At 34.6% G+C, this 26,662-nt stretch overlaps 1 protein-coding gene across 2 annotated transcripts in view; it reads right to left on the bottom strand.

Moving 5' to 3' along the window:
* The window catches only part of CNTN1 (contactin 1), a 343,680-nt gene that overhangs the window by 162,494 nt on the left and 154,524 nt on the right, over window positions 1-26,662 (bottom strand). The window contains exon 3 of one of the 2 annotated variants that reach the window (XM_044385537.3): window positions 1,959-2,055. The exons of the other annotated variant lie outside the window; for it this stretch is intronic. The gene's annotated coding sequence lies outside the window, so the exon portion shown is untranslated. The remainder of the gene's footprint in view (window positions 1-1,958; window positions 2,056-26,662) is intronic. 2 annotated transcript variants of the gene reach the window in all.

Below are 26,662 nucleotides of genomic sequence, written 5' to 3'. Positions count from 1 at the left end.
TCATCTTTCCTCATGCCAGATTTGGATGTTGTATTATCTAGGCAAGTCACAAAACAAGAGCTTTCCTCACTTCTTCTGTCAGAAAATGTTAATCAAAACTTGCCAGGGCCAATGACATTAACCACCTTTTAAAACTACAGTTGGGGGCACCTGGGTGGCTCAGTCGTTAAGCATCTGCCTTCAGCTCAGGTCATGATCCCAGGGTCCTGGGATCGAGCCCCGCATGAGGCTCCCTGCTCCACTGGGAGCCTGCTTCTTCCTCTCCCACTCCCCCTGCTTGTGTTCCCTCTCGTGCTGTGTCTCTCTTTCTGTCAAATAAATAAATAAAATCTTAAAAAAAAAAAACACTACAGTTGGGGTTTTCTCAGTTATTCAAAACTGCTAAAGATTTATCTATATATGAGTGTATTTTTTCTAACAAAAAGACCTTATCCTTATTACAATTTCCAAAAATTAATTATGCTAGTAGATTTGGCTACTAGAACCAGGGCCATAACTCAAGTCTAATGGTTGATATACCAGACATAAAAGATTTTGTGGTTGTTTTTCTTTAAAATATTATTACAATTAGTGACAAATTACTAATGTACTAAATAATGAACTTCATGATTTTTTGTAATGGAATCTTCATTTTGTCAAAGTTTTCACAAATAGCACATGTACAAACGCCCTGGGTACTTGTCATGAAATGTTTCCCCATTAATAGTAAGACTTATACTATTCCAACCATTTTAAAGTGTATAGTTCACTGGTATTGTGTAAATTCATACTGTTGAACAGCTATCACCACCATCCCATCACTGTAAGTCTTTACATCTTTCAAAACTGAAATTCTGTACCTATTACACAATAACTCATTAGATCTCCTCCCCCAAGCCCAAGATCTCCTCCTCTAAGCCCCTAGCAGTCAACAGTCCTCCATTTTTCATCTCCCCTTCTTCCCATACCCCAGCATATGATAACCTCCATTCTACTCTCTGTTACTACGAGTTCAGCTTTTCTCATCTATTCTTTAGCTTGCAACTTATGGAAAGTTATTTGATCCCTGACCCTAACTTTCCTCATGTGTAAAATACGGAAAGAATGACTATTTCATAGGACTATTTTAAGAGATGCATAACATTGTGCATGTGAAATATTTACTATGAAAGTATTTAATAAATATTAATTTATTATTCTACTAGGCCATAAGCCCATCAGGTCAGGGGACATGTCTCTTGTTCATTGTTGCCTTTATAGTGCCTGGCACATAGAAGTCTCTTAATATACATTTATTGAATAAATGAAGGGATGAATGGACCATTCCATAACTCTTCCAAAGCACTTCCCCTAAACAAACTAAAATTTAACTTTAATTCTTTAAAATAAGGGTAGGATGGTGAAAATAAGTAACAAGGTATGTTGCCTACTGCAGCTTTGTTCTTTGTTAGGGATTATTGCTGCATATAAACATAGTCTAGAATAGAATATTCTAACTAGCAATATTTTAAAGCATTTTTTAATATGCACTTCATTGAGTGTTGTTGGAAGTCTGTCTTCTAATCTGAATATTGACACAAGAGTCGGAAGAAAAGTTTTCATTATTTTGAGCCTATCTGTGTCATACCATGCTATCTTTTCCTTCACTCCAAAATATTGCCTATTTCAATAGGACAGTGAGTCATCAGCCTGACAGCATGTAATTTATTTCATTTAATGGGTTTCTTGCTGTTCAAATATAAAAGCATCTTTCACATCTTGTCCACACATTTGTTTTCTGCTAGAGATTGGTTCTATTGTGTCCCCAGTTATCCTATCATTTGTGACTCCCTGGTCACATCCCCTCAGCAGTGCTGTAGAGGAGAGAGTCAGAGAGGCTGAGCCGACTCCTGCTAATGCAGAAGAAACTGCTCTTCTTCCTTCACTCTGGAGGACATATCATTCAGTCATTCACAGCTCACTCCCCAGCCCCCACAGACCTGAAAATGCTGCAGCAGATGAAGTGGCAGAGGAAGAAAACAAACAACTCTGACAAAGATGTGCCACTTCTAGGAGCAGACTTTTTCTTCTCAATAGCTGAAAATACATAATGATTAAAAGCAGGAACCAAGGATGCATTCCTGTCCCTGGGGACACACTCTGCTGGCCAGCTCCCTGACCTTGCTGGCCTTCAGAGGGCCTTAAGAGCCCTGTGGCTTCTCTACTGGGTAGAGGCCTCCCACCCAGTACTGCAGATGCAGCATCCCCTGAACCATCACAGATCTCTAAGTGTCCAGTGACTGCTGTAACCCTGACACGTGCCGGCACTACCTTAATTTCGAAGGGAATTCAACTTCTTTTCTCCAGCATCCTTTACTAAATGTCTTACTCACGCATTAAAACAACATGTTACAATAAGACAACATAGTGTGGCACATTCTATCCCTTCCTTTTCCTCCTTTCTTCCCACATTTGTCTTTTTCCCCACCTCTCCCTTTCTAATTTAGACGCTACTGCTCTCCTTTGAGAAATTTGATCCATATCTAGGTACTCATTTTTCTGTTGGAGAGACATCATCTAGCTCTTATGGTTAGTTCTGATATAAGCTAACATACATGTTATTCAAAAAAGCTTCAACAATATGTTATCAAGCATTTAGACAATAATAATTATTTACAAAATATTTAGAACTGTTATATAAAGGATGTATATAATTAAGGCCAATGCAACTAATATTTCATTCAACTGATGGTTATACAATCATTTACATTGACAGAGAACAAGATTTTAGGAATACTGATAAAATATTAATATATATAATCAAATGGTCACCTCTCAATTTTAGAAAGAAAAAAACACATTTGGGGGACATCAGGAGTCTATCCTGATCTATCGTCAACACAGTTCATGAAAGGCCATGTTAAAAAGAATATTTACTAGGGTGCCTGTGTGGCTCAGTGGGTTGAGTGTCTGCCTTCGGCTTGGGTCATGTTCCTAGAATCCCAGGATCCAACCCACATCAGGCTCCCAGCTCAGTGGAGAGTCTGTTTCTTCCTCTTCCTCTGCCCCCTCACTCCCCCTGCTTGTGCTCTCTTTCTCTTCCTCTTTCTCTCTCAAATAAATACAATTTTTTAAAAAAGGATATTTACTTAGGGTACTCATAATATTTCTGAGAAAAATTTTCTGTAAAGTACTATTTCCAGAAAACAATTAGAGGAAGCTTATTGGAATTGAACACAGATTAGTGTAGGTGAAAAGACACCAATATCTCCTACTCTACATTTTAAGAGCAGGGGACATTTTATCCTCAGATTCATTCTGAAATTCTGCCTCTGCTATACAAGTCATTTAATCTTCCTGAGGTGTCATTCATCCAGGCTGTAAAACAGAAATCCAAGTTCTTTCTTCACAGGATTGTGAATACTAACACATGTATAGATATGGATACATGTGTGCATGTATGTGTGTGTGTGTAAGTAAAAACAGTACAACATATGTACATAATAGAAGTAAGTATTAAAGTGGAATAAACTAAATTTTCCAGAAATAAAATTAGTTTTTGAACTTAAAAAACAATACCCCTTTAGAAAGGGAATATTATATATTTAAATGCTTAGTCCATTAAACATCTTCATATCAATATTCTCTCTCTCCAATTAATTTTCAGATGAAATATAATTTAAACATACGTGACACATCCCCCTCTAGCTGAATAACTGCACACTTTAGACATTCTTCTCCAGCCTCACATTGAGGCTTCTTTAAACTCTGTCACCAAATTATTATTATCTCTGTTCAACAGTTTTTCTGCAAAGTCATTAACAATATTTTAGCAGCTTACTGCTATGATCAAATATACTTAGTAAAACTTTCTGAAAAACTTGCTGTTCAAAGCCAAAGAATAAGAGCACACACTCAAGGAAAACACCCCATTTTCTGAAGATGATCATAAACAGCATCCTTTCTCAGAACAGTCATCCATTGCTCCACTAGCGGGTAGAGCATGACATTCTTTAGATTGCAATCATCTTAGTCACTGGAACAGCCCACCACTCAATTTTGTGTAAAGTATATGTAAAAGGAGGAGCAATACAATACATTTCAAAATATTTCAATAAATACAACTTCACGAGATTGTGAAATATGACTTAGAGCCTGCTAAGAAAAAAAAACCTGAAGGCATTTTGAAGATATGGATATTAATTGAGTGCTGACAGCACAGCCTGCATTTAATAGAACAATTGACTACTCATTTTTAGATAATTGGATTTATGATTAAGTTAATTACCCATTTATTTTTAAAATCATGTCATACATGCAGAGTAACTTAAAAATGGTAGAATCCCTGTTTGTGATATTTATAGCACATATTTTTCACAAGCTAATTTAAGCCAATGATGTCATACAAGACTATAATTGATGCAGTCATGTTTATTCATTGAGAAAGTTTCAGGAAACCGTTGCTTTTAGGTAGTAAATAGAAAGTCCTAAATATATTTTGTCCCACATTTTAGGAGTGTATGTATATAGGGTTAGGAATCTCTTGAAATTTGAAAAAATGCAGAAAGATCCTGCTGATTCCAAACTATCCACCCTACCCTCCCATGAAAATGACATGATGCCAATTCTACCTTATTATTTTGCTTGAAATTATAAAATTGAGATACTAATAGAAAATGGAGATAGTAATCATGAGCAAATCAGGCAATATGATTTTTTAAGTATTTGCAATTCCAAGAATTATTGATTCAGTCAATGAACAAGGGAGGAGCTGTTTTCTCAAGCAAGATTTAAAACTCAAACATACATTTATGAGATTCCACTCAACTTCTTTCTTACCAGTGTATTAATATGAATCAGTTTATTACTCAAGGGCAAATATACATTTTATTCTACTTTGAATATAGTGCTACTTTTGGCAAAGAACTGCTGTTCACAATAACAGATGAATATCCAATAAAAGGTGAAATATGACAGGTGAGTTTTAGTACAAGTTTGGAAGGATACTGGGAAGCAGAACTGATCATCCTGTTTTGTCGATGATTTGCCTAAAGGATCAGTGGAAGCAACTGAATGGAGCCAAACAATGAGTAGGAGTGATAAAGGTAACAAGGTAACCTCAGCTAATGGGGACAATAAAGGAGCAACAACAAGCATATGTCCTAAACATTTTACAAATTACTTATCTATAGATCATCTCATCTGATCCTACCAAATGTCTCTGAGATTTTTATTTTTATTATGTTATGTCACCATACAGTACATCATTGATTTTTGATGTAGTGTTCCATGATTCATTATTTGCACATAACACCCAGAGCTCCATGCAATACGTGCCCTCTTTAATACCCATCACCGGGCTAACCCATCCCCCAACTCCCCTCCCCTCTAAAACCCTCAGTTTGTTTCCTGGAGTCCACAGTCTCTCATTGTTCGTCTCCCCCTCTGTTTCCCCCCTTCTTTTTTCCCTTCCTTCTCTTAATGTCCTCCCTGCTATTCCTTATGTTCCACAAATAAGTGAAACCATAAGATAATTGTCTTTCTCTGCCTGACTTATTTCACTTAGCATAATCTCCTCCAGTCCCGTCCATGTTGATACAACTGTTGGGTAATCATCCTTTCTGATGGCTGAGTAATATTCCATTGTATATATGGACATCTTCTTTATCCATTTGTCTGTTGAAGGGCATCTCGGCTCCTTCCACAGTTTGGTTATTGAGGACATTGCTGCTATGAACACGGGGGTGCATATGTGTCTCTGAGATTTTTAGAGATGAACTGAGTCATCAGGATCATGTGGATTGTCCAAAAGATACATAGAGCCAGGGTGTGAATCCTACTACTCCAGACAGATTTAAGCCCTATACTCTTCACTGTTTATTTTTTAAAAGATACTTAGAATTTAACCTTGCTCTAGATTACAAGAAAGGATATTTTGTATATTTGATGATCAACATATTCTCCAGAAGGCTAAGTTAACGCTTTCCAAAATGGAGGCTAGGGGCCACCTGCCTTAACAGTGTTTGGATGTACTTGTTAAGAAAATAGCTTTCTGAGAAACTCCCAAGAAAGTTAGAGTCTCTGGGGAAATAGCTCAAGTATCTACATTTTAATCAAGCTTCCCAGGTAATTTGTAGGCATACGAAAGTCCAAAAACTATTATGGTAAGTATATTAAGTGAAAGTCAGAGTATTTCCAACACTCACAGAGAACAGTCAAATGTGTTCTGAATTCATTAAGCCATATCTTTAATCAGTACACTCTAAAAATCAGAAGGTCTGCAACATTCAATAACTCACCTCCTGAAATTATGTCTGCACTGAATTTGTTGTGGCATTTGGTCTGGGTGAGAATTGAATATCCCGTATGTCTACATCTGATTTACTTTACCATGTCATAATGAATAAGGCGTTTTGATATATCACTTTGACTAATACCTGGGAGGTTTCTGACTGTTAAATGAGATGACTTTTTTGTTGCCCAACGGCAGTTCAAACTGATCTGAGATAGCTGTACTACTACAAAGAAATGTGTTCCATGATACCCTCCCTGTGATTCATATCAATCCAAAACAGGACTTAATAAGTCTTTGACAGCAGAAAAAAAATTCCTATGCCAGCAAGACAGAACTTTCAAACTTCTTTCCCTTTTGCTCTCCCACACATTTACAAAAGAACAAAACCTGGGAAGAAACCACACCAGATTGAAACACTCACTCAACTTACACTGGGAGTTTTAAAGACTTCCTGGGCTGTAATCTCTCCTCCGTACGACTTTATTCCTCTGAAGAGATGGCCATGTCTAATAAAAAGGCTTCACTGCTACTGCCACTCTGCTTTCTGAAGCTCCCTAATGCAGCTGCAGAGATTCAGGATGTCAGCAGCTGCTTCTTGCTGCACAATATCTGTGTGTCTTGCATGTGTTTATAAGGGCAGGTATTTATTCTACCTCACCAATCTAAAAGCACATAAAATTTCTTTCCGTCTTCTGACAAGACACCCACCCATGATTGAAGAACCAGGCTGATGATCTTATATCTCCTATTAGCTGCTGTTCAGGTTAGGAGATACCACACAGAAGGAAAGAGTAGGATATAACTTTGACATTCAATTTTTTAATAACAGAGAAGAGTCACTAGCTATAGGTCATTGTATCAGTACTTAAAATGATAAGTGATCCCTACCAGAAGAATTTAGGCCCCTGTAGCTAGAACCATTATAAGAGAATTCTTTTTTAAATGCGCTTCAATTCTATTAAAACAATTCAGCAAGTACTTATTTTTGAAACACATATAGGAGGGAATGCATGAATATTTGTGCTATTCAATCAGACATCAGTTTTTATGGCGTGCTCTTCAAACACTGAGAAATTTGTTTCATTTTCTTTGGAGATTATAAAATAATGTAATCATAAATGTAACTGGATGGTAATTTTTAATTATTCATTCATCCCATACATATTTATGAAGAACCTACCAAGTCACGACATTTTGTAGCAGCAGCAAACGTATTTGTAAATCAAAGATATACATTCAGTGAGAGATTTTCTAGATTTAAATGTCTCAACAGCAGCTTGTCTCATTTCTTTTTCTATACTCCATATTGCCTAATGCAAAGCCTAACACATTGAAGGCACTCAATTAACGTCTGTTGAATACATTTATGGAGTAATTACTAAAAGCAAATCATTGGTCTATCTTTGATAGGCAGATGCATGCAAGCAGAAGTACGTGGCAGTAGGAAAAGCATAAAGTAGGAAAATAAAGGTTAAATTCAGACAACTCTGCAGAGTTAATATGGCCAGGGCATGAACTCATGGAAGCCGGCATTAGAAAAAGATAAGTGGGAAGAAGAGTATAATCAAATTATGGAACCTTAAATGCCAAGTGTTGAACTTTTGGTTCCTTCCATAGGCAGTAAGTGAGTTTCCCTTGCTGAATTGTTCTCCAAGAAAATATATCATTCTCTTTCATCCTAAGTGCTTTGGTTGATGAACACTCTGTTCTTCAGGCTCCTTTTCATGGTTCCATTGACAGAAGAGATATTGGGGAAACTCCTTAACTCCTGTATTTTGATGGACTTATGTGGAGATTTCAGATTTGCAGCAATGACATGGTCTTGAGCAGTACAAAGAGCTTTATCCCTTTTTACTCAAATTTGTATCAAATAGTAAATCAGTTTCCAACAAGAGTGGATACATCCCTCCACTTATATATAATTTCAGAGCAAAGATGTGGCTGATGCAAAAACTGAAATCTAAAGGAAAGGGATTCCATAGTTTCTGATAATAATTTTATTCTCGCTTAATATAAGCAATTATTTCTTTGTGTCAAATGTAAGTCTTATCAAACAAGCATTTATTGATATGAAAGAGCCCAGATGAACCTCAGTTGGTAATGGAAGTGCAGGCAAATTCTCAAACTTCAGAAACTTAAAGTCTAGTTAGGCACAAGGACCAGAGCAATCTCACTGGATCTATCCCTGATCCCTGTTACCAAGAGTAACCTGTGCCATAAGTTTATTATTTTAATGAACATGTATCCAAATAGCTGAAGCTCAGTGAATAATACAAAATTTATAGATCTTCAAAAAAGTTAACTCTGTTGTACTCTCTGCCTCAAAATTTGTCAGTGATACACCATCATTTTGTAATTCATTCAACAAATATCTATTGAATATCTATTTTATGTGTCATACGATATATAATACTAGGTTATAGAAATTATAATGTTGTAGTATATTTTATACTTTATAATCATATTATATATACTATAATTATAATTATCATTAGAAATATTATAGAAATTAAAAGATTAATTAAATAGTCCTTAGTTTAATAGTTAAGATAACCATACTCCATCATCTCTCAACTTGCAAGCCAGGCTCTATTCTAGCAGCTTAAGAATTAAGTAATATTCATATGAACCAATGATATAGTTATTATTATTAATCTCAGTTTATGGATGAGAAAACACATCTCTTCTGTATTTCAAGACCTAGATCAAGAATTATCTTTATAAGAAAGTCTATCCTCTGGCAATCTTGTATGAGGTTTTCTCCATTGTCTAAAATCATGGAGTGAGGGGCGCCTGGGTGGCTCAGTCAGTTAAGAATCTGCCTTCGGCTCAGGTCATGATCCCAGTCCTGGGATTGAGACCCACATCAGGGTCCCTGCTCAGCAGGCAGTATGCCTCTCCTTCTCCTTCTCACCCTGCTTGTGTTCCCCCTCTTGCTCTTTGTCAAAGAAAGAAATAAAATCTTTAAAAATAAGTAAAATCATGGAGTGAGTTGTTGGACTCTCTCATGGATTCCTTATTATTAGGTTCTTGCTTATCTTTCAAATGCAAAGCCACTTCCAACTGAATATAGGGACACTTTATTAGAAAACATATTTGAAGACAATTTCAGGGGTTGAGAAAAAATTTATTTTGGAGAAGTGGTTTCTTTGCCAAAATTTGGTATTTTGACAGGTCTTGATGGCTTATGAGGATAAGTATAGCAGAACATCTGACTATAAAACTGTCCTGGAAAGTCTGGGCATATGGTAAGAGCATTTTAGATTTTTATATTATCGAAAGGCAATGAGATTAAAACACAAGAGTATAGATGCAGTCAGAATTATTTCATATGACTATTTCATTTGGGCAAGTTATATCAGCAATTGGCAAATGGAAATACTAATGTGTACTTGTGAGAATTATATGAAAAATGTACATAAGACACCTGTATTAGTTCTTCTTCACCCCTATCCAGATTAGAAGTTACTGAGGAAAAAGAACATGACTTATACATATATTCACATTCCTATTGGGGTTTAAATACTTTGCATCATATGTGATCAATAAATACATGTGTGCTCATGTGCATGTGAATGGGTGTGTGTGTATTTAATGCCACTGAAGATATGCCATAGAAGAAAGCTGATAATTAAAAGCACCACACCTGTGAATGGCTTTGTAACTGTATTAATTTAGAAGGCTTTAAGCACAAGAACTGCTATTAAACAGTTAACATTGGTTTGAGCATAATTCCATGCATTTCTATAAGTGGGAGGAACGATATGACACCATTTCTGTTCCAAGATCTAATGGATTCTCTAATGCTGTGCAGTTGCCAATACAATTTGCACTGTAGATATATAAAATCAGTAATTTAGTTAGCAAACGTAGAAACAGTTATATAGGCAATTTGATTTGTTTAAAAATATTGAAGGGTCTATCATGTACCCTGTGTTAGGTCCTTAGAGATTCAACAGACCCGCGATCTATGGTCCTCAGCTTCAAGGGGGCTCTGGACTTGTGAGAAATAAATGCTGCTTGAAAGTAGGAGGTGAAGGAAAGGAAGGAGGTCAGGGGTGAGTTCTCATCTCTTGGCTTGCCCATTGGTGTGGAAGACACTGCCACTTGACAAAGGGGAAACAGGGTTTCGGTGAAAGAGAGAGTTGACCAGAGATTGAGTTTTGAATATGTGATAGGTTTCAGTTTCCCATTATATATCCAAGTGGAGATACCAAGTAAACATCTGAATGAATGAGATCAGAATATGGAAGGTGTTGGGGTTGGGAATAGGTGTCTGAAAGTGATTTCATAGAGATAACATTTGAAGCCCAAGAACAGGTGTAAATTCCAAGTCAATTTGTTTTATGCAATGGAAAAATGAAAGGGAAATAAAAGAAACAGCAGAAATACAAACCTGAAATGATTTTTCCCCCAACATGGCCCTCTTGCTAACTAAAAACATAAAATAAGGGAAGAAAGCAGTGACAGCTGTACCTATTGGCAGGAGCCCTGCATCCCTTTGCTCAATTGCCAGAATTATTTACTTTCTTCAAGTTTCTATGAGTTTAGAAGAAATACTTTAGGCTTTTGCCCAAAAATTCTTGCTGAATTAAGACAGATTTTTAAAAATGTTTCTTGGTGTTTCAAAGATTTAGGAATATCACTACGGTAGTTTCAGTTTCTTAGAGCAAAGATGTTAGAAACTCATAGGTTTGAGAATGCAGTGATTCATCCTCTCTTATTTTTGTGAGCTAATTTTGAATGCATAAGACTTATTGAGGCTATTAAAAGACTTTTAGTCTTATTCAATAAAGTATCAGGGTTGATTTCAATATGTTCATGTTTATATCCCCAAATCTTATATCATCAATATTTTAAGCAATTTTGATTTAGCTTGAAAATTAAACCCGCTACATGACTATACAGAAATGATAAAATGATATCCAGAGTTAAGGTGGGGGGAAAAAAAAGTTATTCAATTAAGCAGTAAACTTTAGGCAAAGGCAATAGTTTAACATGAATTATCTAATTGGCCATTCATTCTTGATTTATATTTGAAATATATCTGAAATCTTTAATAATAATAATAACCAGGATATTCCTGCTTAATATTTTTGGTATTTTAATAACTATTTTTTTCTATCAATAGATACATTTTGCTTTCAACCCCATCATGTTTTTGTTAATTCACTCTCCAGTTTTCATTTTTGAGTTCTATTTGTTTAGATTAGTGTGTCTTGAAATTTTGGGAAAAAGAATCTGTAATGATTTATATCCCGCTGAGCTGAACCTCTTTGACTCTCAGCATTTCAACAAAATCAAAAACACCATGTATTGCCTTTTATATTTCTTTTTAAGTACATTATATAATAAGATGTGGGCAAACTGCCTCACAGTCAGGTCAAATAAAAAGTTAAATATTTTGGGTTGCAAATCTCTTGCCCTTGTAAAAGTGAGTTTCTTAAAAAATGAAGAGTTGTAGAATAAGTTACATCCCCCAAAATGATCAGTATTTTTATCAATGGAAAATATCTTAACTAAATCAGGTATTATTCCTAATGTACACACAGGAGGTTTGTGAATTACTATAAGTACTCATCCTCAGGTCTTTCTTTAAAATAGTAACGATTGTTTAATTATGGTTCTATCATCTCCTGTTGGTATGTCTCCTTCTTTGGGAAGGATTACATTTTGTTTTTGGCAATGAGTACTTTTATTTGAATAGGAGTCAGTACCTAATGTTTTGCTGAGAATGAGAAACTCCCCTGACTCATCTAAAACATACATATTATTTTATTTATTTTATTTTTTTATTATGTTCAGCTAGCTAACATATAGTACATCATTAGTTTTTGATGTAGTGTTCAACGATTAGTTGCATATAACTTGCAGTGCTCATCACGACACGTGCCTCCTTAATACCCATCACCTGGTTACCCCATCCACCCACCGCCCTCCCTTCTGTAACCCTGAGTTTGTTTCCAGGAAACATACATATTATTTTATAAAGCTGAAAACCCCCATTGATCACAACATCTTCAGGGTGTACATAGTGACATAGTTATTTTAACCTAAGATAAGCCCAGCTACACTATAGTTATGTGCTTCCTGCCACCTTCTGCTAATTGCATCTGTTTAATTTATGCATCCTTCATCTTCAGACAGGCCTAACGCAAAGAGGCAACTTCTCAGTGTTAGATCTTTAACTTTATCAGCCAGCTGGTTATTTGGCTAGAACTAAGCTGCAGAAAGAGGATAAACTCTTGAGATATGGTTGTGGTATGGAAGAGTTCAATTTATTCTTTCATTAAACACGTATTTTGGCAATATTTCATGCAAAGCTGAAAAGGTAGAAGATTCAACACTGTCAGGATATCAGTTCTTCCCAACTTGATCTATAGATTCAGTACAACCCCAATCAAATTCCCAGCAAGTTATTTTATGTTATTTTGTGTGTTGACAAACCAATCCTAAAGTTTAGATGGAGAGGTAACAGAACTGAATCACCAACACAATATTAAAGGAGAATAACAAAGGCAGAGGACCAACACTACCTGACCTCAAGACTTACTATAATGCTATAGTAAACAAGACAGTGTGATACTGGCAAAAGAAAAATAGATCAATGGAACAGCATAGAGAGCCCAGAAATAGATCCACTTAAATAGTCAACTGATCTTTAACAAAGGAGCAATGGCAGTACAATGGAACAAAGATCATCTTTTCAACAAATGTTGCTAGAACAACTGGATAGCCAGATGCAGAATATGATCTTAGACACGGACTTTACACTCTTCATAAAATGGATCACAGACATAAATGTAAAATGCATAACTATAAAACTCCTAGAAGGTAACATAGGAGAAAACCTAGGTGATCTTGGGTACATACAACACCAAAGGCACAAAGGCACAATCCATGGAGAAAATAAATAATTGATAAGCTGGACTTCATTAAAATTAAAAGCTCCTGCTCTGCAAAAGACAGTATCAAGAGAATTAAAAGTCAAGTCACTGAATGGGAGAAAATATTTGCAAAAGATATACTTGACAAAGAACTAGTATCCAAAATACACAAAGAACTCTTAAAACTCAACAAGAGAACAACCCAATTAAAACATGGGCAAAAGACCTGAATAGACATATCACCAAAGAAGATATACGGATGGCAGATAAGCATATGAAAAGATATTCAACATCACATGTCATTAGAGAATTGCAAATCAAAACAAGAAAATATCACTATGCATCTATTAGAATGGCTCAAATCCAGAACACTGGCAACACCAAACGCTGGTGAGGAGTATGGAGCTACTGGAAATCTTATTCAATGCTAGTGGGGATGCAAAAATGGCACAGCTATTTTTGAAAATAGGTTGACAATTTCTTACAAAATTAAACATACTCATAGCATATGATCCAGCAATCACTCTCCTTACAAATGACTTTAGGATTAGTCCAGTATCTTTATTATCCTTAAAATTTACAACTGATATATTTGTATTTGATTTTTATTGATAATTTTTGTATAGTTTTAGGGATTAATATCCCATGAGTAGTAGTCCAGTAAAAGAAATTACTTATTTGTTGAACACCTACTATGTTTCTGATACTGGACAGGTGTTTTATGTATCTTTCACCTTCACAATAACTGTCTGCTTTTCATCCCAATTAACAAATGAGAAAACAAAGTTAAGCAGTTACACAACTTGCCAATGATAATAAATGATGGTACTTGGATCTTAACATCTTCATCCACAGCACAGTGCTCATCTTCATTCTTCTCATCATTGGAATATACATGTATATAATAGTTCAACTCTGCCAGGGTCTCTGTCAAGTTCTTTATGTGAATTATCTCTTTTAATACTATCATAACACACTAAGATGGTTAACACAATTATCCATGTGAGAGCATATTTTCAGAGAGATTGAGTATATTTCTTCTGTTATTATGGTAAAATTATGTACATCATATATTTACCATTTTAGCCTTTTTTAAGTGTATAGTGCAGTGGCATTAGGTATACTCACATTGTTGTGTAATCATCACCACTATCGATCTCCAGATCTTTTCAATATTCCCAAACTGAAGCTACAGTGGTTTTTAATATTGGGAATATGATATGGTCCTCCTCCATTTATGGCCCACTAAATTTAAAATAATAATAAGAAGAACAAAAATAATGAATGTGCTAATGTGGGCCACAAGTTTCTGCTTTGTCTAATTCCTGCTTGCCTATCACATGCTTTTCTATGTCTCACTCATGCATTTCTCAGAGTGGAAACTAAACATTCCTTAGAGAAGCTGTCTCTCAATCCACAAGTGAAATCAGGTTTTCCTCTTGCACTTTCATAGTTCCCTGTGCTTTTCCTTCATTGCAAGTATTGCATTTTATGATTAAACAATTATCAGTGCATGATGCCCCCATTGGTCTATAGCTTCAAAGGGGAAAGCTCCAAAGGCTACCATATGCCTTTACACAGGAAATGCTCAACGAACACTTTTAAAATCCTTGAATGGATAAATTAATAAATGCCTTGAGAGTATAATTATTCCATTGACTTAAAATAATAATTACGTAATATTGTACAACACCTGGAGGGATAAACTGAAGAGACTGAAAAGAGAAGGAAGAACATGCCTGTTACCCTGTTCTCTTTCCTCAATCACATTCTAACTGTACTGCCATATTTAACTGTCTTGGTAATTTTGTTTTGTTTTAAATCACTCATAGCGTCCACTATCTTTGTCTTTTCCTCTTCACATTATGGCTAAAATCCATTCAATGAGGGTCAGTGATTCTAAATACAAGTCTAGCCACTTCTCATCAGCCATTTAAAGAATCTTCCTAGCCTATTTGTAAATAAATTAGGTGAACAGATGGAAAGTGAATTTCCTAAGATAGCAGATTGAACCCTTACAGACAATAACTTGAGAAGGGAATGTTCGATGCTTTAACTTCTTAATATTCCATTCAAAATACTTTCAAGGACTTGAAATGACTGGCTCGAGGAAGCAACTAGTCTGCTGGTCCAGGGCTGCATACCAACTGGCATGCTATTGTGGGGTGAAGTGAGAGGCAGTTAGGAGAGTGAGGCTTATTCTTGCTGTCTTCCCTAGCAATCAGGTAGTAGAAATGTGCAAAGAATAATTGCTGGCAAAAGAACAAACAAACACACACAAGCCTATTTGTTTATTTTTCATTTAAGCACATGTCTTTAAATACCCAATCTTTAGTCTAGAATAAATAATCACAAGTTAGGATTGCAAACCATAACCCAATTTATTCCTATGTTTCTTAGAAATCATGCGTGACTAATTTGTAACTTGAATTGTGTTTTCAATATTGTCTTTTAACACTCAAAATAGTGTTTTTTAAAATTTAAACTAATGTATCTATAAAGTCTTTTTTATAATGTGTAGTTTATTTTAACAGATTTCTATAGAAAAGTAATAACTGATTTTTTAGAATGTGGATAATTTTAAAATATGAATACATTAAGGAAATTGATAATGCAATCATAGTTGCTTTCAAATAAAAAAGTCTATAATAGAGAATATGAACTTTTAAATTATGAAGTAAAATTAATCAGAATATAAATAAGGCTTAAATTTGTCACCATAAATTAGTTCTAATGATCCTCAACATTTTATGGTCATAAACTCTTTCTGATAATCTAAAGAAAGCTATATGACATCTTCTACAAATAATGCAAACCTACATACAACATTTAGTAGATACTATGTTAAGACCATGGAACTAGTTTTTAAGTTCTATAAGGACAGGGCCCATGGATGTGCTCTCTGTTGGTTTATCTGGGTTTATCGAGCGCTTTCCATGGAACCTGAAACATGGAAAGGAGCTACTGAATATTTGTTAAATACATGAATTGAGCATTACTCTGGAAACTTATGCAAATACAATACAAAATGAAGTAAAAAGTCAGATTTTAAACAATTAGAAACGAGGACGCAAAACTATTATTTGCATACTATGTGATTATATACAAGAATAGGGAAGAAAATGGATTTAAATAAAATACTAGATTTAAGAGCAAATTGGCTATACAGAAGACAAATATAAACCAAACAATGGTTTTCTTGTGTATTAACAATACTTAAAAATAAGAAAAATAAAGCCCTATGTACAATATTAAACACAATTATCTAGAAGTACTCTTAATAAATAGTGTGAAAAAATTTTTTTAAACTATATTTACTGATACATCTAAAAGTAGCATTAAAAAATTGGAGAAATACAGCTTTTTCCTTGGTAAGAAGACTCAATATTATTAGTTTTTCCAAAGCAACGTCCTTGCAATCAAAATAGAATTGGAATCTCTCTAAACTTGACAGATTAGGTCTCAATTTCATTAGAGGATAAAAATGGATGAAAAGGACATTAAGAAAATTTTGAAACAAATAATAGCTCATGGTAGCAACACACTAACCACTACCTACTTTTCATATATTTAATCCTTACAGTAAATCTTTGAGCAAATGACATAAATATCTCAATTTTACAGGTAGAGAAATTAAAAAACAAATATGTAAAACAATTTACCCAAGGTCATATAGTTAATTAGTTTGGATGTTGGGATTTATACCCAGGCAGTTCAGCTCTAGAGTTCATGTCCTTAAATACTGTGCTAATTGTTTCCCAAGGCTAATAAAATGAGAAAAATCCCAGCAGATAGAAAACCATAAAATAAAGCTCCATAATTTAAAGTGTGATGTTCTTCCAAGAATAAACAGATTCAATAATAGGTAGCATTTCCTGGGCATTTACTATGTGCCATACACTTCAGATATATTATGTTGTTTATCCCTCACAATTACCCTGTAATACAGAACTTTTTCTTTATGTTCATTTTAGAGATGACATAACTGAGGCACATAGATTAAGCAATTTGCCCAAGATAAGGGTGTTATTACATAGGGGGAATGAGATTTGAACCCAGGCTTACATTCATAATGCTTGTATTTTCCATTTGTCAAAGTGCCAACAGATAAAGTTATGATATTTGATTTAATTAATGACACAGGCAATTAGACAATTAGTTGGAAAAATCAATAAATATTCTAATCTCACTTCATACATCAATATAAACTCAGATGAATTAAAGGTTGAAATGTAAAAATCAAACCCACTGAAGGAAAACTAATAGGAAAAGGAAAAACATATACTAATCTCTGAATAAAAGAAAACACAAAGGAGAATTTTTAAATTGTATATACTAAAAATTATTAATAAATTTAAAAGTCAAATATAAACTGGGAAAAAACTTCAAAAAGATTACAGACATACCTATATGGAGCTCCCAACAACAGATGTGAAAAAAGTATTAAGATCACAATAGGTAAATTGATAAAAGACATGATTAGATACTTACATGAAAGAAAAAAATGAATGATTAAAAAATAAACTAAAAAATGCAAGTTTTAAGAAATGCTATGTATATTTTATTTGATGAAATTTTCACAGCATTAAAATTAATATTCATTGCTGGTAAGGATGCAATGATTAATATTTTAGAAGCGGTAACCAAGACAATCTTTTGAGAAAATAACTTAGTAATATACATTAAAGGTTTTTAAAAGCTCAGACATCTTGATACAGTGATTCTCCATAAGAACGATATTCTAATGAAATAATTGTAGTTATCCAGATTATATAATGTAAAATGATAAAATATCAGGGAGGCCTTAAAATTATGCATCATAATAATCAGAATCAGAATCACAAAAACCTTTACTATTATGTAAAAAAGCAGGACTAAATATAATAGATTATGACCTCAAAAATGCAAGATATACAAAAGATTCTCAATTGAATAGAAGGTAGGAAGGGAGAGAAATGAGGGAATAAAGTATTGGCAGTAAAACAGTAAGACAAAGTTTCAGAAATACATCAAGGTTCATAATAAATTACAATAAATATAAATGGATTAAACTAATTTATCTGCTAGGAGACAGAATTTCAGGACTTAAAAAAAACTTTAAAAGATTTTAGTTAGCATTACTGAGTATCTAGAAGAAATAAAATTATGAAGTAATAATACCAAATATGATTATTTCTGTGTGGCATTATGGGTGATATCTATTAGCTTCCTTATATTTTTTACAATCCAAATATTCCTGTGATTAAGGATACATTACTTTAGTAGAAAATAATTAAAGCAAAAATTGAGTTTATTTTTTTATGTGTATTTATTTAAAAGTGATTATTTTGACAAAATATCATTATATGCTTACAATTTTATCCTTGCCCAAATAAAAAACAGAATATGTGGAAGTTTCAGGGCAACATAAATAAAACTGTTTTTTAAAATTAAGCTCTTTAAGTAAACCAATAACATTCTCTCTGGGTACAGCTTTAGTAGATTACTTCCTATTTTCTAAATCAGAACATGCTACCACTACACTCTTTTGTTGCAGGATGGAAGACATCTTCAAACTGTGTTTCGTAGCAGCATCCTTAAAGCCAGAGTGTCTTTTTTAATATCAATCACTTGTATCTGTGGAGAATGCTTAAAAACATCTCTCTTATCTTGTGACTAAACAATGTGAATTGGGCCAGCAGGCAGTTGCAAAGGAAGGAAAGGAATATCACTTCTATAATCACTAGAATTCTCTGATTTGCTTTGGAACAGTATGATGCCTGTGCTTTAAGTTTGGGGAAATGTATTTGCATTTTTTCAGTCACGTTATTTCAGTAATATGTTTAATTGTCAAGATTTGGACTGAAAAAGAAGAGATATCATAACCAAATCATCCTTATTTTCTCAAGACCAGAAATAATTAGCAAGTGAATCTAAGGAATACCTCTAACTTAAAAGAGCAGACTTTTCAATAGATGAATCATTCACTACCTTGAATGAAAATTAGAAATACCTGGGACTCTTTTAAAACATACCCATGTCCAGGTTGAAAACCCCAGTTATTCTGTCTGGAGTGGAGACTAACAACACCTCAGGTGATGGTAACATATGGCCTGAATTAAAAACCACTGCATTGTTAGTGCTCCCAGTACTGTCTGTTTCCCTCACAGTATTGTAGCAAGTATGTAGTAAGGGATAACTAAAGTTTCTGGAATAAATTAATAAAAGATGATCTTCAGGAATATCTTAAATATACTAATCTATACATAGATTTGCTATAATGAGTCAAATGTAAAGTTTAAATAATGAAACCATACAAACCCAAAATGAAAAGTCAAAACCTTTAAAATGTATTTTACTATAAACTATATTACGTATATTAAATAATGACTGGGTTGAATTCAAAGCATTTTAAAAGGAAATTATCTGTGCCTGTGTGTTGATATTTATATTTCCTTCAGAAGGGTGTGTATATCACATGGGCTTATTGAAGATGGAACACTATTTTGAGCTCTAACATACCATCAAGTGTGGCACAGACCTTAAGGATGAACAACAAAAAAGTCCACATAAGATTGTGTCCTCTAAAAGGACTAGTCCCTATGGTCCCAGAACAGAGAATAAATAGTTTTCATATCACTCAGTTTTCTGTGTTGCACATTCCAGACAGTATATAAAGAATTCTCTGGGAAAGTGAATCTGAAAGCAAAAATAATCTAGGACATATACCATTTATTTTCACTCTTCACAGGTTTGTAATTACCTACTTTTATTGTTAATGACATGTTTCCTCTTGTAACAGTCTTTTTTTTTTCCAAGATTTTATTTATTTATTTGAGAGGGAGAGGGAGAGAAAGAGCACAGAGGGAGAGTGAGAGGGAGAAGCAGACTCCCCACTGAGCAGAGAGCTCAATTCTGGGACCCTGAGATCATGACCTGAGCGGAAGGCAGATGCTTCACCAACTGAGCCACCCAGGCATCCCCTGTGTAACAGTGTTTGAATCAAATTAAGAAAAGGCACAAATACACTGATGAGAGTTATATAACTCATCTGTCTTAATAATCAGAATGAATCACTAATAGAATTTCAAGTATTTCAAAATTCTTGCTAGTTCAACTTGTTCTGTAAATATCTCTCTGTATGCCTACTTGCCTGATACTTAGCTCTTTTGTTGACTTATCCAATCATAATCAAGGTTAATTCTTGGAAAATTGAGAAGTGATCCAAATTTATCTCAGGTTATTTTTGCTCCATTTCTATGTATCTTTCTTATCCCTGTGCCCTCTCTCTCACCACCTGATGTCCATTGTATTAAGGTTCAATTCTCCTACCCTTTGTCTTTCTCTTACCCGCAAAAAAAAATATTTTCTAATCATTCACAGTAAGTTATAAATGCTAAAAAAATCATTTCACAGAGCAGTGTGAAGAAGAGGCGAGAAGGACCCCCAGACCGGCCAAAGCCCTTGTGCTGCTGCATCCTCCCCCCAACTGGTCCAGTACTTATATCCTGCCTCTGTTGCCACCTTGCACAAGACACAGGCTGAAGGGGATGCTAAAGGAGATAAAGCCAAGGTGAAGGAAGAGCCACAGAGAAGATCTGCAAGGTTATCTGCTAAAACTGCTCGTCCAAAGCCAGAGCCCGGCCTGAGAAGTGATCCAAATTTATTTATTTAGCCAGGCCTAAATAGTCCCCTGCAAAGAAGGGAGAAAAGGTACCCAACAGGAAAAAGGGGAAAGCTGATGCTGGTAAGGATGAGAATAACCCTGCAGAAAATGGAGATGCCAAAACCGACTAGGCACAGAAAGCTGAAGGTGCAGGAGATGTCACGTGAAGTGTGTGCATTTTTGATAACTGTGTACTTCTGCTGACTGTACACTTTGAAATACTATTTTTTATCAAGTTTTATAAAAATGCAGAATTTTGTTTTACTTTTTTTTAAAACTATGTTGTTAGCACACAGAACACTTCATTGTATCGGGGGAAGGGCATGTGCCACTAATAGAACATCTCTGAAGCTAGACTGATACAAGGGAAAAACACCTTTCCCTTCTAGTTTTGGGAAACTTTCTCTTGGTTCTCAGGAGGAGGAATTCCTTGATGTGGACACACATTAGCTACCTTGGCGCGAACACCTTGGTGGTGTGGAAAAACTTAAATTCATTTTTTATGTCCTCTTCTCTCCGCCTTCAAAATAGACTTGATTCCCTTAAACCCAGAGACCTGTTGGAGCCTGATCCCAAGAAATGGTTTCCAGTATGTCAAGCAATCTTGACTTTATAAATGTTACCCCTGAGATGGCGTCCCTGAAAAGAGTTTCCTTTTTAGCTTGTGGATCTTCAGATTGATAATTCTGCCATTTTCATTTCATTTCCTGAAAGTCAGAGTCAGCTTAGGAAAAGTTGTTAAACAACACGCTAAATGTGAACTGTCAACCCTCACTCTAAACTTGTCCCTGTTCAGAGCATCACATGTAGACTTCATTGGGTTTTACAGTGGCTTTCTGATGTTGGTAGTCCATTGTCCATTGAAGAAGGGAGTTTGAAAGTTGTTGTATACTGTTAATGATCGTCTGCCCATGTCCTGCCTAAAATACCATGATTGTTTATGAAAGGTATCTTTAACAAAGCTGGATACAATTTGGCTTGGAAAAAGAATCATTTCACATATCCAAAAATGAATCACATTTTGCAAAGGAGGCAAATGGTCTAAACAGAATATACAGAATACAAGTCAATTTTTCCCCAACTACAAATGCCTGATATGTGAAATTAGGTTTATCAAATTTTACTTTCTAATCAGATTCCATTTATCAGAATTCGAATTGGGCAAAATTTGGACAAAATGGTATACAATAATCACCTACTCAAGATCTATATGAATGAGTGTGGTAATATTTTATACACAATGTTACAAACTAGTAACTGTGAAACTCTTACGTTATCTATTTTTGATTTCCTGCTTACTCTTAAAAAGTAATGACCCATTTTTGTAAGAAAATGGCTATAGCCGTGGTTTACAAAATAGAGGTCCCATAGTGTGTTTAAAATTTTTTAAGTGAAACCCAGCCACATTATTTCTCAGACTTCAGTACTTATTAAACAGATCTCTTTATTTATTTTGGTGTAGGGGTGCCATGAATAAAATGATTGAGATATTAAGGGTGATGTAATTTGAAAAAGTTTGGGAACCTCTGGGCCGTAGTATAACTCTAAATCATGTGTAACCATAAAAATACCTAATACTGGAATAGCTAATGGATCACCAAGCTCATCATCAGCATCATCACCACCACCAATAGCTAATTAATCAACAAGGTCTACCAAGTCACCCTTGAAAATTTTTGCACTCTTTCCATTTCAATTTATATAGATCAAATTCATACAATTTATAGAAATAGTATTTGGTTTTCCTGTCACCAGGCTTTCTTCCAATCCATTTTATATTCTGCTATCATTTAACAATCTGAAATAAATGTTTGGGTTGATTTCAGCCTCTAAAATCCACATTGCACTTGGTGTATTCTGTCTGTCTGTTTCTGTCTCTCTTTCTCTCCCCATAATAATAAAAAAAAAATTCCTCTGGGAAACAACCCTTCCTCAACTCTTATTTATGTGGATATGGGGAATAATACATACTCTATGCCCAGCCAGTCATAATATTAATTATTGAATTATTTTATCCATAGGATGTATGGTTCAAGGATAGGCTTGTGAGCCACACCTGGTAAATCTGTATAATTCCATCCCTTTAGCCAGAGTAATTGGCTCAGAGATGAGTTTGTGACTCTAGAAGTTTCAAGCATAAAATATAGTAACTTCATTCAGGAGTCAACATAAATTTGTCTCTTTTTTTTCTGGACTTAATCCTAGGAGGATGTAAGCCTACAACTGAAGGAAAGTAACATATGGAGCCTGAGATTAAAAACAGAGTTCAGAGAAAGATAAAAACCAATTCCTTATTATATCATCTGTAATGCCAGGATATTCCCTAAGCCCTCTTTACTAAACTTTTCAGTGATATGTACTAGTACAAATCCGTTCTTTCTTCAGTTAGCTATACTTGGGTTGTCGGAAAATGAACAGCAAAGGAGTATGAAGTGATGCAAGATCTTTCACTATGTCATTTACTTGCTTAAGAGTAAATTCTTTTTTGCCCAGACACCAATTGCAAATATCCTGGCTAGTGACTAAAATCTGTCTTTTCCAAAACTTTCACTTCTATATCATTTAAACAAAAATCTGTTTGTACCCTACACTCCAGCCAAGTGATTTACCACTACTGAAAATATGGGTTTGCTTTACTTAGTAAATGTGTTTGTATCCACTTAGGAAGGAAGGAAGAAATCTATCTATCCATAAAAACTCAGAGAAAGAGAATCCTTTTCCTAAAAAAAACTTCCTAAATCATTGAACTCACAATGATCTTTCAACCTTTAAAATTTAGTTTATTCTAGATTTCCTGATACTCAACAAAGAATTGCTGAATGCACATTCTTAGTATGTATCAGCTAAATAATTAGCCTTTCTTTATTGGTATTCCGTCTTATTCATTGATAATATTTTGTTTAAATTTATCACCCGAAGTAAATTGCTCTCAAGAACACTTTGCATTATAATATTCTATATTCCTTATAGCAATCAGCACCAAACTCCCTGAAGCACAAGTATTACTATAGATATTTTTATAATTTATATTTAGCTTACTCAATGTCAATTATTTCCATATCACATACAATTATCACTAAGAACTTCTTGCTTCTAAAGAGTTAACTATTTTTTTCTTGTCACAAATCTGTAAATGTACAACAAACTATGAAATAAAGTTGTACTCAAACTAAAAGTCACAATATACATAGTCTCGATTATAGTAAAAAACTTATGTATCTCTTATTCTTCTTATTCTCTCTTATTACAGAAGATTGTATTTTACTCCTATACATAGGAAATCAAGAACAAGACTGAGAGGATTTTCTTATTCCAGCCTTCAGTTAGTTTTTCAATTTCCTTCCTTATTTCCTGACACATATGTCTTGCTATTTTGTGGTGATAATACTAGTTCCTTCTTCAATCCTAATCTTCTCATTTCTTTCCTGATTTCCCTCCTCTTGTTCTTAATCTCTATCACTTTATATATTTTCATAAGAAAAGACAGAGAAAAAGAGGACCACTCTGGATGCTGTTTAAAAAGCTTCAATTAATTTCTTCTTCTTGGGAATCCCATGTCTTGTATTTCTTCAAGCGGCAAGATCTTTGTTGTTTTGGGATTTTTTTTTTTTTACTAAGCTAAGGGATTCTAGAGAACATATACCAAAGAAATGGACTTTTCTTTATTGTAGGAGGGTTATAGGAAAATCTTCTGGAGTAGTAGTATAAAATACTGATTAGATGATCACTCTTCCAAAAGAGATGGTGATGAATATTCTATAAGGAAAGGAAAAACTGCTGTGTGTAATATTTGATAAATGATTTAATATTTGTAATTAAGGTCATCATAATGCTTCAAAATCTCAACTGGAAGAACCATGACATTGATTTAGCTCTTGCACATGAGCCACCTCCAAGGCATAGCTTAGTTACTAATCAATCTCTTAATAAACCAAGGCAGGGAGATCTGACCTCACTGCCCGTCAGACTCCCCAGTCATGTTGATTTTGCTTTCATAATATTATTAATTTTACATGGAATTCAAAAATTAATCCAAAACATCTCATGAGAAGCTAAATAGTATAAACAAATCTGCTTCACACATATAAAGTGCATTAAGCATGTCAACCTCCTGAAGATTAAGATGATCTACTCCTTTGAAAAGAAACATTTTCTAATACGTTTAGGTTCCTTACTTTGATTCTTTCACACAAATAAAAATTCTAGAGCAAAAACCAATGTTCTATGAAAATTTATTTAAAAAATTACTGCAAGATGTTGTGGCTGCATTTGTTAATTAAACATGAGTCTATTTAATTGACCATGCATACCGTTTCGGGTGTTAACCTAGAACAGTTACTAAATGCACAGTAGCAATTGCAAAAAAACAAAACAAACCAAAACAAAAAACACCACCTCAAGGTATAAACTTTAAAAGTTGATGTAGAAAATGCTTACTAAATATTCCTGATTAGGGGACTTAAGATGGCAGAGGAGTACGGGGATCCCAAGTTTGTTGTGTCACTCAAATATAGCTAGATAGTTATCAAATCAATGGTCTAAGGATCCCCTGGGTCACAAGAAGAACGGATGGTGTTTAAACACTGCACTGTTCCCAGGGATAGGAGCATGGAAGCTGGCTGAGGATAGGGAGTCTAGGTGCCAACTTTCTGCTCTGTATTGACATAAACTGAGACCTACTGTGTGGTCATACAATTGCTTCGCTGGGAGGAGTCCAACAAATGGCAGAATCATGGTGAAATACTCTCTGGTAGGAAAGGTGGGGTCTGTGCTGCAGGAGTCCCTAAAATTTGGAGTTTTGAAACTCAGTCGTGTGCCTGAGATAATAAAGATAGAACACAGACAGGGTGAATACAGGGTTCTGACAGAAACCAGGGAGACAAGAGTGATTAGTGCTCTTCTGTGAGGGCTCACTGAAGAATGGGGGCACAAATCTTCAGCTCCAGGGATAGAGAGAAGGGTGCTGCCATACTCATCCCACCCATCAGTGTTGAAAGCTTTTAGGGAGCAACCTAGTGGAGTCCAGAGCTGCTTACACCAAGCCTGCCTCCCTGTGCACTGGAGGTGCCTTTCCACTAGGGCAAGTCCATCTGAGAATCAGCACAATAGGTCCTTCCCCAGAAGACCAGCACAAACAACTCACTCGCACCAAGTTTATTGATCATAGAGGGCTACAAAACTTCAGCTCTAGGGGAAAATAGTATCTGGCCTTCTTTGTACTTTTATTCTTTATTTTTTTATTATTTTTTTTATTTGTTTTCTTTTTTCAAATTTTTATTATTTTTTTAATTTTTATTTTTATATATGCCTTAATTTTTATTTTTTGTTTCCTTTTATTGTATTTTATTGTGTGTGTGTGTGTGTGTGTGTGTGTGTGTATTTTTTTTCCTTTCCTGCTTATTTTGGGATCTAGTTTCTTTTAACAAGTAGACCAAAACACACTCAGGATCTAGTTTGTTGTTGTTGTGTTTGTTTTTTTCTTTTTCTTTTTTTTTTCCTCTGGACAAAATGACAAGATGGAGAAATTCACCCCAAAAGAAAAACAGGAGGCAGTACTCACAGCCAAGGATTTAATCAATACAGATATAAGTAAGATGTCTGAACTAGAATTTAAAACAACAATTATAAAGACACTAGCTGGTCTTGAAAAGCATAGAAGACTCTAGAGAATCCTTTCCTGTAGAAATAAAAGAACTAAAATCTAGTCAGGCCAAAATTAAAAATGCTAAAACCAAGATGTAGTCCCAAGTGGAGGTCGTAAAAATGAGGATGGACAAATCCGAGGAGGAAATCAGTGGTATAGCAGATAAAATTATGTAAAATGATGAAGCTGAAAAGAAGAAGGAAAGAAAATTATTAGATCATGAAGGCAGACTT

Source organism: Ursus arctos, unplaced genomic scaffold (genome assembly GCF_023065955.2).
Source record: "Ursus arctos isolate Adak ecotype North America unplaced genomic scaffold, UrsArc2.0 scaffold_26, whole genome shotgun sequence".
NCBI classification, from domain to species: Eukaryota; Metazoa; Chordata; class Mammalia; order Carnivora; family Ursidae; genus Ursus; species Ursus arctos.
The sequence above is the reverse complement of the archived record's forward strand: the minus strand, read 5'-3'. Positions and strand labels throughout refer to the sequence as shown.